General features: G+C 39.8%; 1 protein-coding gene across 4 annotated transcripts in view; it reads right to left on the reverse strand.

Annotated features, from left to right (window-relative positions):
• The window catches only part of hivep2a (HIVEP zinc finger 2a), a 101853-nt gene extending 95083 nt beyond the window's left edge, over window positions 1-6770 (reverse strand). For 3 of the 4 annotated variants that reach the window (XM_088626316.1, XM_088626315.1, XM_088626309.1), the window contains exon 1: window positions 6023-6770. The gene's annotated coding sequence lies outside the window, so the exon portion shown is untranslated. Of the gene's footprint in view, window positions 1-991; window positions 1156-6022 lie in introns of those variants that run through there. The other variant, XM_088626312.1, reaches the window with a different exon arrangement.
• Between the last annotated feature and the right edge of the window lie 3977 nt (window positions 6771-10747).

The raw sequence follows: 10747 nt of genomic DNA on the forward strand, positions 1-10747 counted from the left end.
TAGCTACACAATTCTGCACACATGTCTTTAAGGCATTTTTAGATCTACACCACAGATAACTCAGCACAATTTACATACTATATATATTCCAAAATTGTGGAAATTAACATCTTTATAATATACAATGTTCTAATATAGTTGTTATGCTTTGCTGTATATTTTGCATTTTTGTTTCAGTGTTCTAATTTTTAACGACTGTAAAATTTGGCGATTATTGCTTCTCTAATGAATGACAGTCCAGACGCTATTGTGATAAGCAATGTGTACATCTTTGTGTACATACTGTATGGTCTACATAACATATTGCATATACTGTATAAACAAGAAAAAATGCAGTACAGTAATGGCAAGGCTCCAAAAAGTGGAGACAGGCAAAAGGACAGCATGCAAAAGGAAAAAGTTGCCATTTTAAAAGAGGTGTTAGCACTTGTGTTCTGTTGTGGGGTGGTTGAGTGTTTTGTTTTCCTTGTTCATTAAGGGAACGTTAAATTTACACCATTATTAAAGCATATCCTACTCTCCAGCCAAGACAGGAATCTCCCATTTTTATTTCTTCATAACACTGGGAGTTGCCAAGGTGTTCTCAAAGAGGCCACACAGACATGTTTCCTTCTTGTGTCTGCCGATTCTGTCATTTACAAATGACCGTATGATAAACATGCTGAGACACGTGTAGGTTTCTTTATCTTTTACCATCAGCGAATTTTAGAGAATGATGACATGACTAACATTTTACTGACGCAGATAACAGGAGCGGGGAGAACCCCAAATAGTTAAAATCACATTGGCAAAGCGTGCCTCGTTCTTAAAAGACACTGATGCAACAGATAGAAAATAACACCTAAGCCAAGTTCCTGGTTTGAGAAAACCACTTTGATGAAGTGTAGTTTTTAAGGCACGCAGAAAGCGAGCATCAAGCGCACGGAAGAGTGAATGGTAAGAGGGCCATGAACAAATTCAACGGGTACAGTGACTTACATCCGAAACTTACCACGATCTTCTACCTTTCCACAAAAAAAAATCTCCGGTCTTAAAAGTTCAAGCTAGAATTCGATACAAAGAGAGGTGAAGACGGTTGCGAGTTAAACACGCTGGACCGCAGTTGTGTCCAAAATATAAAAATACAGCCAGCTGTTTCAAACACAAAAGACAGCACAGCGTTCGTAATTAAGTATTCACCTGGTGACAAATCCCCTTATGCCCTCGGCACCGTTGCATGCGAAGGGCTGACAGCTGCGCCGGCTGACGTTGGGCACTGTTCCGTTTCCACACGCACACCCCACTAGCTGGTGCGCCGTAGGAGGCCGTGAGAACAAAGTCTGCCGCTGCGCTGTCTCGTGCCGCAGTGGAAAGGAAACCGGGGGCTACTCAGCACCGACTGATAGCTCAATTCACAAAACCCGGGCTTAAATGCAGGGCAATACCCATTACGTTAAGTGCAGCAGTATTAGTGGGATACTCGGAAGAGAGCACAAGAAAGCTTCACTGCTTCAAAGGGCAAGTTCAAAACGTGAAGCTGGAACAATACGTGTCTCCAGAAAACTTGCTTGGAAAATTGTCAGTGTTTTACAAAATGAAACAGAAATTATTATTTTTTCTTCTACAACCTGGTCATGAATACATGTATTGTTTTATCTCTTCCAAAACTGCTTACCTCTCCTTCTGATGACCTATCTGACAAAAACAACAAAAAGGGAGCTGGTCAGTTTCAAATTTCGCACCTATTTAGTTGAGTTTACAGCTGCATGATATCTACAGAGAAGGAAACATTAAAAGACTTAGATATTGGACTTTACACTTCTTTACTCATTCGGCTCATCAATATTAAAATTTTATTTTGGTTGAGTGATTTTGCCTGCAGCTTGTAGATGGAACACTATGATTCCACTCAAAGTTATTAAAAATACTTACGAATACTATAATCAGAAATTTGGAAGATCTGAGGGGACTGACTGTGCCAAGCTGTGGATATCCTTAATCTTAAAACTCTCAGATTATGAAAGTAATTGAAAAAAATCGGCAATTCTGAGCCACTGGTTATATTGTTCATATATGTCAAAAACATCAGCACTGCATGTCCTCATGAATGGTTAATCACCCATCCACTACTGGTCAGCTACACTCCAGTTTTCTTAATTATTAATTATGCTTGCCTCAAACAATAACACTGTTGACTCGATATGGTGGAACACTGCAAAAACAAATCTTTAGAGTCAAGGGTCAATGACTTTCATTCTCAGGCACTGACAGACACATGAAGAAAATCCTTGTGTAGACTCCAATTACAGAGACTGCATCTGCACAACAAATGAAGGCTTCTTTTTTTAGAATTTAGATTTTAACGTTTCTAAGAGACACTTTCTCTCAATTCTCAATTACTCCCATCCAAATAAAATAACGAAGACAAAGCACGCGTAAGAAATCAAATAAGGCACAGTACTGAAGTGACTTTAGAAAAGGCACAAAAACATTGTGAGCCATCAGTCACCACAATATATTTCTGAGGTTTCAGTTCCCTGATTGCAATGTTATTTTTTACTTGAAATGTAAAACAATGTCAGGCATGCAAATCACCTACTGTAGCTCCTTTCTTCTTCTTCAGATTGAACGGTTGATCCAACAAACTTTTTTTTTTAACTCAGAGCATTGTGGGAGATAGTAAAAGCTACCCAGTCACTCTGTTCAAGCTGAAACCCTGGCTTCTTTTAAGAAACAGCTGGATTTGATCCTCAGATCACTTATCTAATGGCAACCAAATGAGCTAGATGAGCCAAATATTCTTTCATTTGTAACATTTCTTATGTTTCTGGGAACATGCACTGAAGGTCTGTCATTCTCTTGGCATAGAGTCTGACACACAGACACACTTCGACCATTGCCTGTCTGCATAACTCACATGTTCAATTTTTAAAGTACACCTGAAAGGACTAATTAGAGAGACAGGTGAAAACTCTTCCTGTGTGTCAAGTGGCTATGAAAATCAACCTCTTGGGCCCATTACTAGGTAAGGCACAAAAAGGAATATGGACTCTTTCTACATATTTTATTTAATTAGTAAATGCACAACCAGGTAAGGACATGTTATGCACTAATACCAAAGTGCCATTTTAGGTTACAAAATTGTTTAGTTTCTCACAGAAGAAAACCAAAACCACCATAAATAATAGAGGGTGTGCAGGAGGTGTACCTGTTTTGAAAAGAGTATTATCAAGTTTCTTGTATGGATCGCTACTGAGCTGCTTACAATTTGTGTTTAAACTGTAGAGTTTGAAATTATAGGTCTACATTCAGATTGTTTAACTTATTTCATGTTTTTTCTGCTTTTTATCTCTTTGTTTGTAGTGATTCTCTTTTCTGCTTAGACTACTAGCTTCCTAATTATTTAAACAAGAAAAGTACTTCTATAAGAAGTATATTATATCATAATCATCTCAGCTAAATAAATGAAAAGGGGAGTGTGGCATTAAAAACAAATTGTTTGCTCTGTGTTCTGAGCACTTTGCAACATTAACTCACTTCTGATCGCCGTTTTATGTAATCTGCTTTAAATCACTCAAGAACTGTTCCTACAACTAAAAACAGATGTTTCTCCTCAGTGTATTTCAATGTAAAATTTCTGCAGTAAACTGAGAGATGCGAAGAAGTACTTAACATCACCTTCAATAAATGAAGCAGATTAAAACAGTAACAATTGTTCCACCAAACCCATCAGCGTTCTGCTGCAGCAAAAAACAGATGGTTTTCCTCTTCATCCATTACAGTAAGTGTACAATTGCCATAAATATAGTACCAACACTTAAGTTCTCATACAATTCACTAGACAGAATATATGGAGAAAACTTAATCTGCCCTTGAACTTCTTAGAGAACAGTGTCAGAGTTACATTACCACAAAAAAAGCCTATTGGACAGGAAAATATGTTTTTTATTCTATACTGTTAAAACAACTTTAACACAGTTGTAATTCATGTTGTAATATACAGTTGGCAAGAGTACCTTTTTAAAGCATTTCATGGATACATCCATCCATGTTGTAATCACTTCATCCAATTTATGTCACAGAGCAGCCAGAGTCTATCCTAGCAAGCAACGGGTGGGAGGCAGGATACCCTCAGGATGGCACACCAGTCCCATGCAGACCACACACTGACACAGACAGTTTTGAAACACTCACACCAGGGCCAATTTTCACAGAAGCCAATAAACCTACCGGTATCTCTTTGGACTGTGGAAGGAAACCGGAGCATCTGGAGAAAACCCATGCGAACACGTGGAGAGAATACAAACTCCGCACAGACAGCCCTGCAGATCCAGAACTGAGCACAGGGCTCCAGCATTGCAAGGTGACAATGCTAACCACTGTGCCACCATTCTGCCTCTTAATAAATACAGTCATGGACAAATGTTTTGGTAAAAAAAAACGTCAGCGAACATGAAGAAAGCAAACTACTGTATTTTTTCAAAAATACAAGCACTCTGACTTTTGTGTTGCATATTCAGTACATCAGCCTTGGTTAAATGTTCTGGTTAGTTGCAACTGATGCACAGTTTTGACCATGACTATATGTCTATATTGCTGTCCTACAGATACTACAGAAACTATCCTACAGAACACCTCCAGCCAGAAAAGAGTCAATATCTGATTAAATAGGTCTTTATTTAGGAAAACCTGTTGTACATATCAGAGCCACTTCAAGGTTCACCCGACACAATGGCTTCATGACTTCAGTCTGCTCTTGTTTAACACAAAAATAATTACCTGGATGGTCGCTGCCTTAAAAGTATTATTTTGTGCATAAGAAAAAAAAAAACTACCAACCCTGCTTCTACAATTGTTAAGCTCTCTGCTTACAGAATTATTGAGATCATTCCAACAAAGGCTGCAGTAGAAGAAAAAAAAGGATTTTATTAACGATCTGGTGACCAAGAAGAAACAACCCAATTGTTTATGTCGAACACCAATCTTAAGGTGGTTTGTATAAAAAAGAACTTGTACACCTACCTAGAAATAATAAAAATTGGCTTGCAATTTTATTTTATTAAATTGCTTTTAGACGTTTACATACAGTAAACATTTAATTTTCTGTACTTTTAGAAGGGTTACTAGCCATAGCATTGATTGGAGGGAATAATATGAGTGAAATAGGAAGACACCGATATTGTGAAAGCAGTAACCCTCTTACATTACAGTAATTCACTGCGGTGGTGTTACTTCAGTAATACTCATTTACTACTGTAACTGCAGGACGTTCTGCGTTAAGACCGAGATAATTTCAGCGTCGACTAATAAAATAAAATACAAATATCTTCCCAACAATGCAAAACGAATCAGTGATTGCAGGGAATTTTGAGAGACTTGATGGGAGGGGAGGTGGTGCTTTCTGAAGCGTGCATTACACAAACCTACACGACGGCTTCCGCGGTTCAAATGCCAACCCGTGAAGAGCAGGGCGCCCTTTTCTGTTGCTGTTGCTGTACCCACGGCGGACACAACTTTGCGAGCGGAGAACATCTTCTTTGAAACGAGCCGAGCTCCCCTTGTTAACCCCCTTCCTGTCGTCCAACGCGTCATGGAACATTCCCGGAACGAGCCAGCGTCCCACCCACCTTCCCTCTCCCTCCCTCTCTCTCACACACACGTACATGCAAGACGGGCTGTGACAGTTCACACAGAGATCACCGACCGCTTTCAGCAGGGGACAACGAAAAAGGAAATTTGTGCGCGGTCCTACTGCGTCCCACTAAGGGCGGGTGTTGGGACACAAAACAGACCTTTTCGGCTCCTAAGCAATCGTGACCGTTTCAAAGCAAGCGGCCCAACCCCGCACACCCTAGAACAGCTATGCAAATTCCTCGGGATATTACGCAACCTTCCTAATCTGCATGCAAGCAACTGGGTATTCCCCACATATCCCAGTAACTAGTACGAACTCGATTTATTATTTCGGCGATGGTTTCTGCTCTCAGCGACCAAACGTTGCGGTGTCGTCACGCCGGCGACCGGTTAGCGCAAAGCCACTCACCGTGTCACGTCTGAAGTGTCATACATCCACACACGTCCACCTACATCCAGCTAGAGAAATGTCAGCCCCTTTCGTGAAAACGATAACTAGTTGGCAGCTCCGTCTTAAACTCTTCGATGCGGACACTCCGATGAGAGTTGGAAGTCGGAGGAATTTGTAACAGAAACGAAATAAGTTAATGACAACTTATCTCCGACGACAACAACGACAAATTAAAATAAAATCTGGTGTCTAGCTAACGCTCGGCTTCGTTACACCTGCGGAAGGAAAGCTGTCAGTGAATTCCTGCCGTCGCGAAGTTTTTGAGGAGCGTGAACTCAGAAGGAGCCTGTGATCAGGAGACAGACAGGGTTATTCCTGGCACCACTTCCCAGAATAGAAAAAAAAGGAGAGCTTGGCCCGTGACGTCATCGGATCCCCCCTCGCGTCCCAGAGTGAGGCTGAACTAGTGAAACCAGGCTGCGCGCTGAGGAGAGCTGCGCTCCAGCCACCTCCCGGGGCTCCGCACACAGGGAACTCCCTCAGCGCCGAGGCCGGGACGTGACGAGCAGAAAAGCAGAACTTGACTTGCACTGCCGCGCTGAGATCTTGTCGGGGTGAAAAGGAAGCCTGCTGAGATGAGATTTTTTTTTCCCCAAGTCCTCTTTCGCTTCACTTCAACACTGCTGCATTAAAGCAGTGCACGTATTTACAGTGTGTCTCGAGTAGCCGTAAGACTTACAGACAAATTTTCATCTTCATAATTAAGCTATATCCTCACTTTCCTTGCAGGTGGCGGTGAATAGGTGGACTATACAAAAGAACACGCTGCATGGATATCACCGAACTACAGCCTACCCAAATACGTTCTACAAACGTATTGAAAAGTTCAGTGGAAAAATACCACATAAGGCTAGTTATTATATAACTTTTTTTTCTAAATCCCAGTTTTCTGCAGGATGCAGCACAAGTATACGTCTTAAAAACCTGAGGCTGACAATTCTAAATATCCACCGATAAGCAGACCTGTAGTTTTGTCAACAAAAATGGAAAGACTGATTCATTTTCAGGGGAAATTGTGCTTCATAACAGGAAATGAATGAGAGGAATGTGGCCAACCACAAATAAACAACCTGACAATGTTATTGATGCATACCCTTGCACATCGATAAGATGGCAATTTGCTAAACAAGACAATGCTAATGGTTTATCAAAGCTGTTTCAGAAGCGCAAATGACATTTGAAATTAATTAGTGGGTATTGTGCGAGAGGCTGGTTCACAGCAGTGAAGAATCTCGGATACGGACATCTCGAGAAACTGCCGTAGCTTTCAATCAGAACTGCCCTCACAGATTCTCTTTGTAGAGTCGCGCCAGTCTGTCCCAGTAACTGTGAAGAATAATACACAGTTTGCATTATTAAGACCTTCTTAATCAGACCTATGAAAACTGATGCAATAGAAACATACGATTTGCCTACCATATTGTTGATAAATACTGTTGTACTAACCAGCTACAATACGTTTATTAGTAGTCATTACATTTCAAGTCAAACATAACTAGTAGGTCTGCATTACTGTGTATAAACGCACAATTAAGAACCAGCATCATTTGCCTTCTTTTGAATTGTGGTGCAGCTTTGTGCATAGATGATCATCTGTTCAGGGAAATCAAGATATTTAAACACCGGTGGTCTAAAAGGAAGGGGAGATACTGTAGCTTTTTTGGCGTTTGCTGCATTATAAAGACTTCTTAGGCATTATCAGTGTCTGTTACATGCATGTGACTTGTTTATATTGGGTTAAGTGGATTATCAACTAGGGAAAGGATAAAGCGACATTGGTTTATGTCTTCCGTAAAAGAGGTTATACAGTAGCTCACAATCAGTTTTACTCTAATCCGGCGATTTCTATTGTGCACACTGTAAATAACATGTCTCTAATCTGAGGGGAAAACAAAAGTAGAAGGAAGAAATCAAGGATTATTGTGCAAATAATTGGTACAGTACTCCATCATACAAAGCTCTTAAGTACACACTTTTAAGAAATGCACGTACTGTACAGCTTACTACTTAAGTGGAAAAGCAGGCACACACTTTCTACATCTGAATGGCTTAATTTCTTACAGATCACACGCCATTGGTGAAATTCAAAGCATGTTGTAAAAACCAAATTAAACAATTTAGCAAAACTTGGACCCCAAAACCCACTGCATTACAACTGTAGGGGAGTTAATGCCAGACTTGCATATACATACAGTATACCCCCAAATTAATCACTGTAATTACCTATTTGTATGTATTCATAGTTGTGAATTTCTCCATGCGTAAATATATATGTCAAATACAAATATTTAACTCTTTAGTAGCCTGAATCAGGTTTCCTTCTAATACTTGCCTGTACTGTACATTGCTGTATTGACATTTTTCCGTCAATCAGAACAAGTTTTCCAGTCTCTACAGAGGAAAGGTATCCTCCACCACCAAGCTTTAGTGCAGGGATGGAGTCGACTGAGAGAAGTGCTGTTTTGGGTCAGCACCAAGCTTCTCACTTGATATTGAAACCAAACTTCTACTCTGGTTTCTTGTGATTACAACACCCTTTGCCACATTTGAGCAGGATCCCCTGTGTGTGTTATTGCAGACTCCTTGCTGGCTTTGAGATGGCTTATTTTTAGTAATGACTTCCGTCTTGCTGCCCTGCCATACATACTAGTTTTATAAATTGTTCTGGTTATTGTTGACTGATGCACATTTTCACCCATCTAAACCACTGGTCTCTCTAGCTCTAACTTTTACTTTGAAAGCTCCTTAGTCTTTTTTATGGTTGAGCGCTCAACTCTGACCAAGTAACCCCACTGTGTCAGGTGTTTTTAGTCTGAAATCATGAGAACTTCTATCATTGCACATACTCAAGCAAATGGCTTGTTAAGATATTTCTGTGCACCTAAACTAATTTCGGTTTGCTATGGCCAAGAGTTTGAATACTTATGCAATCCTGGCTTTTACATTTTTCTTTCATATTAATTATATATTTACTTCTTTCAATTTTGTTTTTACTTTGACTGTGTGGAGTAGGATGTATAGACAAATGTTTAACTGCTGCTTCAAAGTGTCATGTCTCTGGGCTTTAAGGGGAGAAAATGTAAAAAACTGTCCCAGGGTCTGAATACATTTGCAAAGCACTATAGATGTCAGATATAAAAATTCAAAAGTGGAAGAAATGCTTATCCATTTTAGGTGTAGCCTGTAAATAGTATGAGTACAAAGGAACAGTATATGAGATCATTTTGAGGTTAACCATTTGCTGTTCGTAGGACTATAAAACCTGTGAATTACTACAAAATTCAGATCCTGAATTATGCAAGTGCATCTTACACAACCCAAATTCAAAATAACAGAAGAGTACTTTCAAGACATAATATATGGTGCTCTGAACAATTTAAAGGAGAGAAGAGAAATGCTTCGACCACACCTCCTCCTCCTCAGTCACCAAACTTGCATCATGTCCTTGGCTCGCTGCACCTAGTGGGAGGTTCCCATAGCCCTAATCTTCATAGCCAGGCAGTTGTTCCTGCAGCGAAATGGGTCAAGGCCAAATCAGTATCCAACATAAATTTATCATTCAAATATTCCACACTTGTGGGAGTTTACTGAAATCCCTGAACTTCTTGTTGGAAAACAAGTAGATATACCTTCTGGGCTAGGGGGTGTTGGTTATATTTTAACTGGGATTTCACACATGGGAGAACGAGGCCTAGTGCCTGCTAAGACTGAGGCTAATGTTCTTACATCTGCTCAAGGTAATCTGAGAGGTTCGTCAGTATGGAAGAGCTTTGCACATCTGAAACTATAAAATACTCAGAATTTCTGAAATTTAACTGAAGAATCTCATTAGACACTACCAAATGCATAGGGTCTGATATCAAATGATTCCCATGCAGCTTGCTATTAGTGTTGTGTGGAATTCATTTTTTATCAAAACTGCTGACATCGACGTATGCAAAAAGACTTGAGGCTCTAACTGTTGCCAGAGGTGCTTCTACCAAATATTGAGTTCATAGGTCTGAATTTAAACAATTAAAATATTTCAGCTTTTGCTCTTTTGTTTCTGCTGACTTTTTACTAAAGTATTACATTTAAAAACTGCATTTGCATCATTTTATACTTTCACAAAATGGGACACCACAGGAGGGATCAACACACTTTTGCAAGGCAATGTATTTGCCGAAATACTTAAATGCAGCATTTTTTCAAACAATTAGATGCTTTGATGTTGACACTTGCTACAAGGCATGCAAAATATCTCCAACCAAGTGCACATTAATCAGTTTGTCGCGTTCCCCACATTCTGCATTCATAGGCTGAATGCAGAAAAACATTATCTGCAGCTCTGTGAGAAGGGAACTCCCAAATACCCTTCATTGCACAAAGACAAATTTCCTGTTTCTTTTGCAAATCACTATTGTCAAAACCTCACCTGTATATGTGCCAAACCAACTTCACCAGCAGGCATGGTGTGCATTTATTGTTGCTGCAGATGTAATCCACCCTTGACAGCTGACAGATGGCTGAAGATTATTCACTCCACCCCACAGACACCTAGTTTTATGTAGAACTTATTTGATTTAAATTGTAACTGTTACAGCTCTCCAACCAACATCTATTTTCCCTAAGCCTGTCATGAAGAGAAATCTTGACTCTTTAATGCTGGAGCTTTGCTATAAAACTGTGCCAGAAAATTGCATG

Source organism: Lepisosteus platostomus, chromosome 3 (genome assembly GCF_059453375.1).
Source record: "Lepisosteus platostomus isolate fLepPlt1 chromosome 3, fLepPlt1.hap1, whole genome shotgun sequence".
Classification (NCBI taxonomy): Eukaryota; Metazoa; Chordata; class Actinopteri; order Semionotiformes; family Lepisosteidae; genus Lepisosteus; species Lepisosteus platostomus.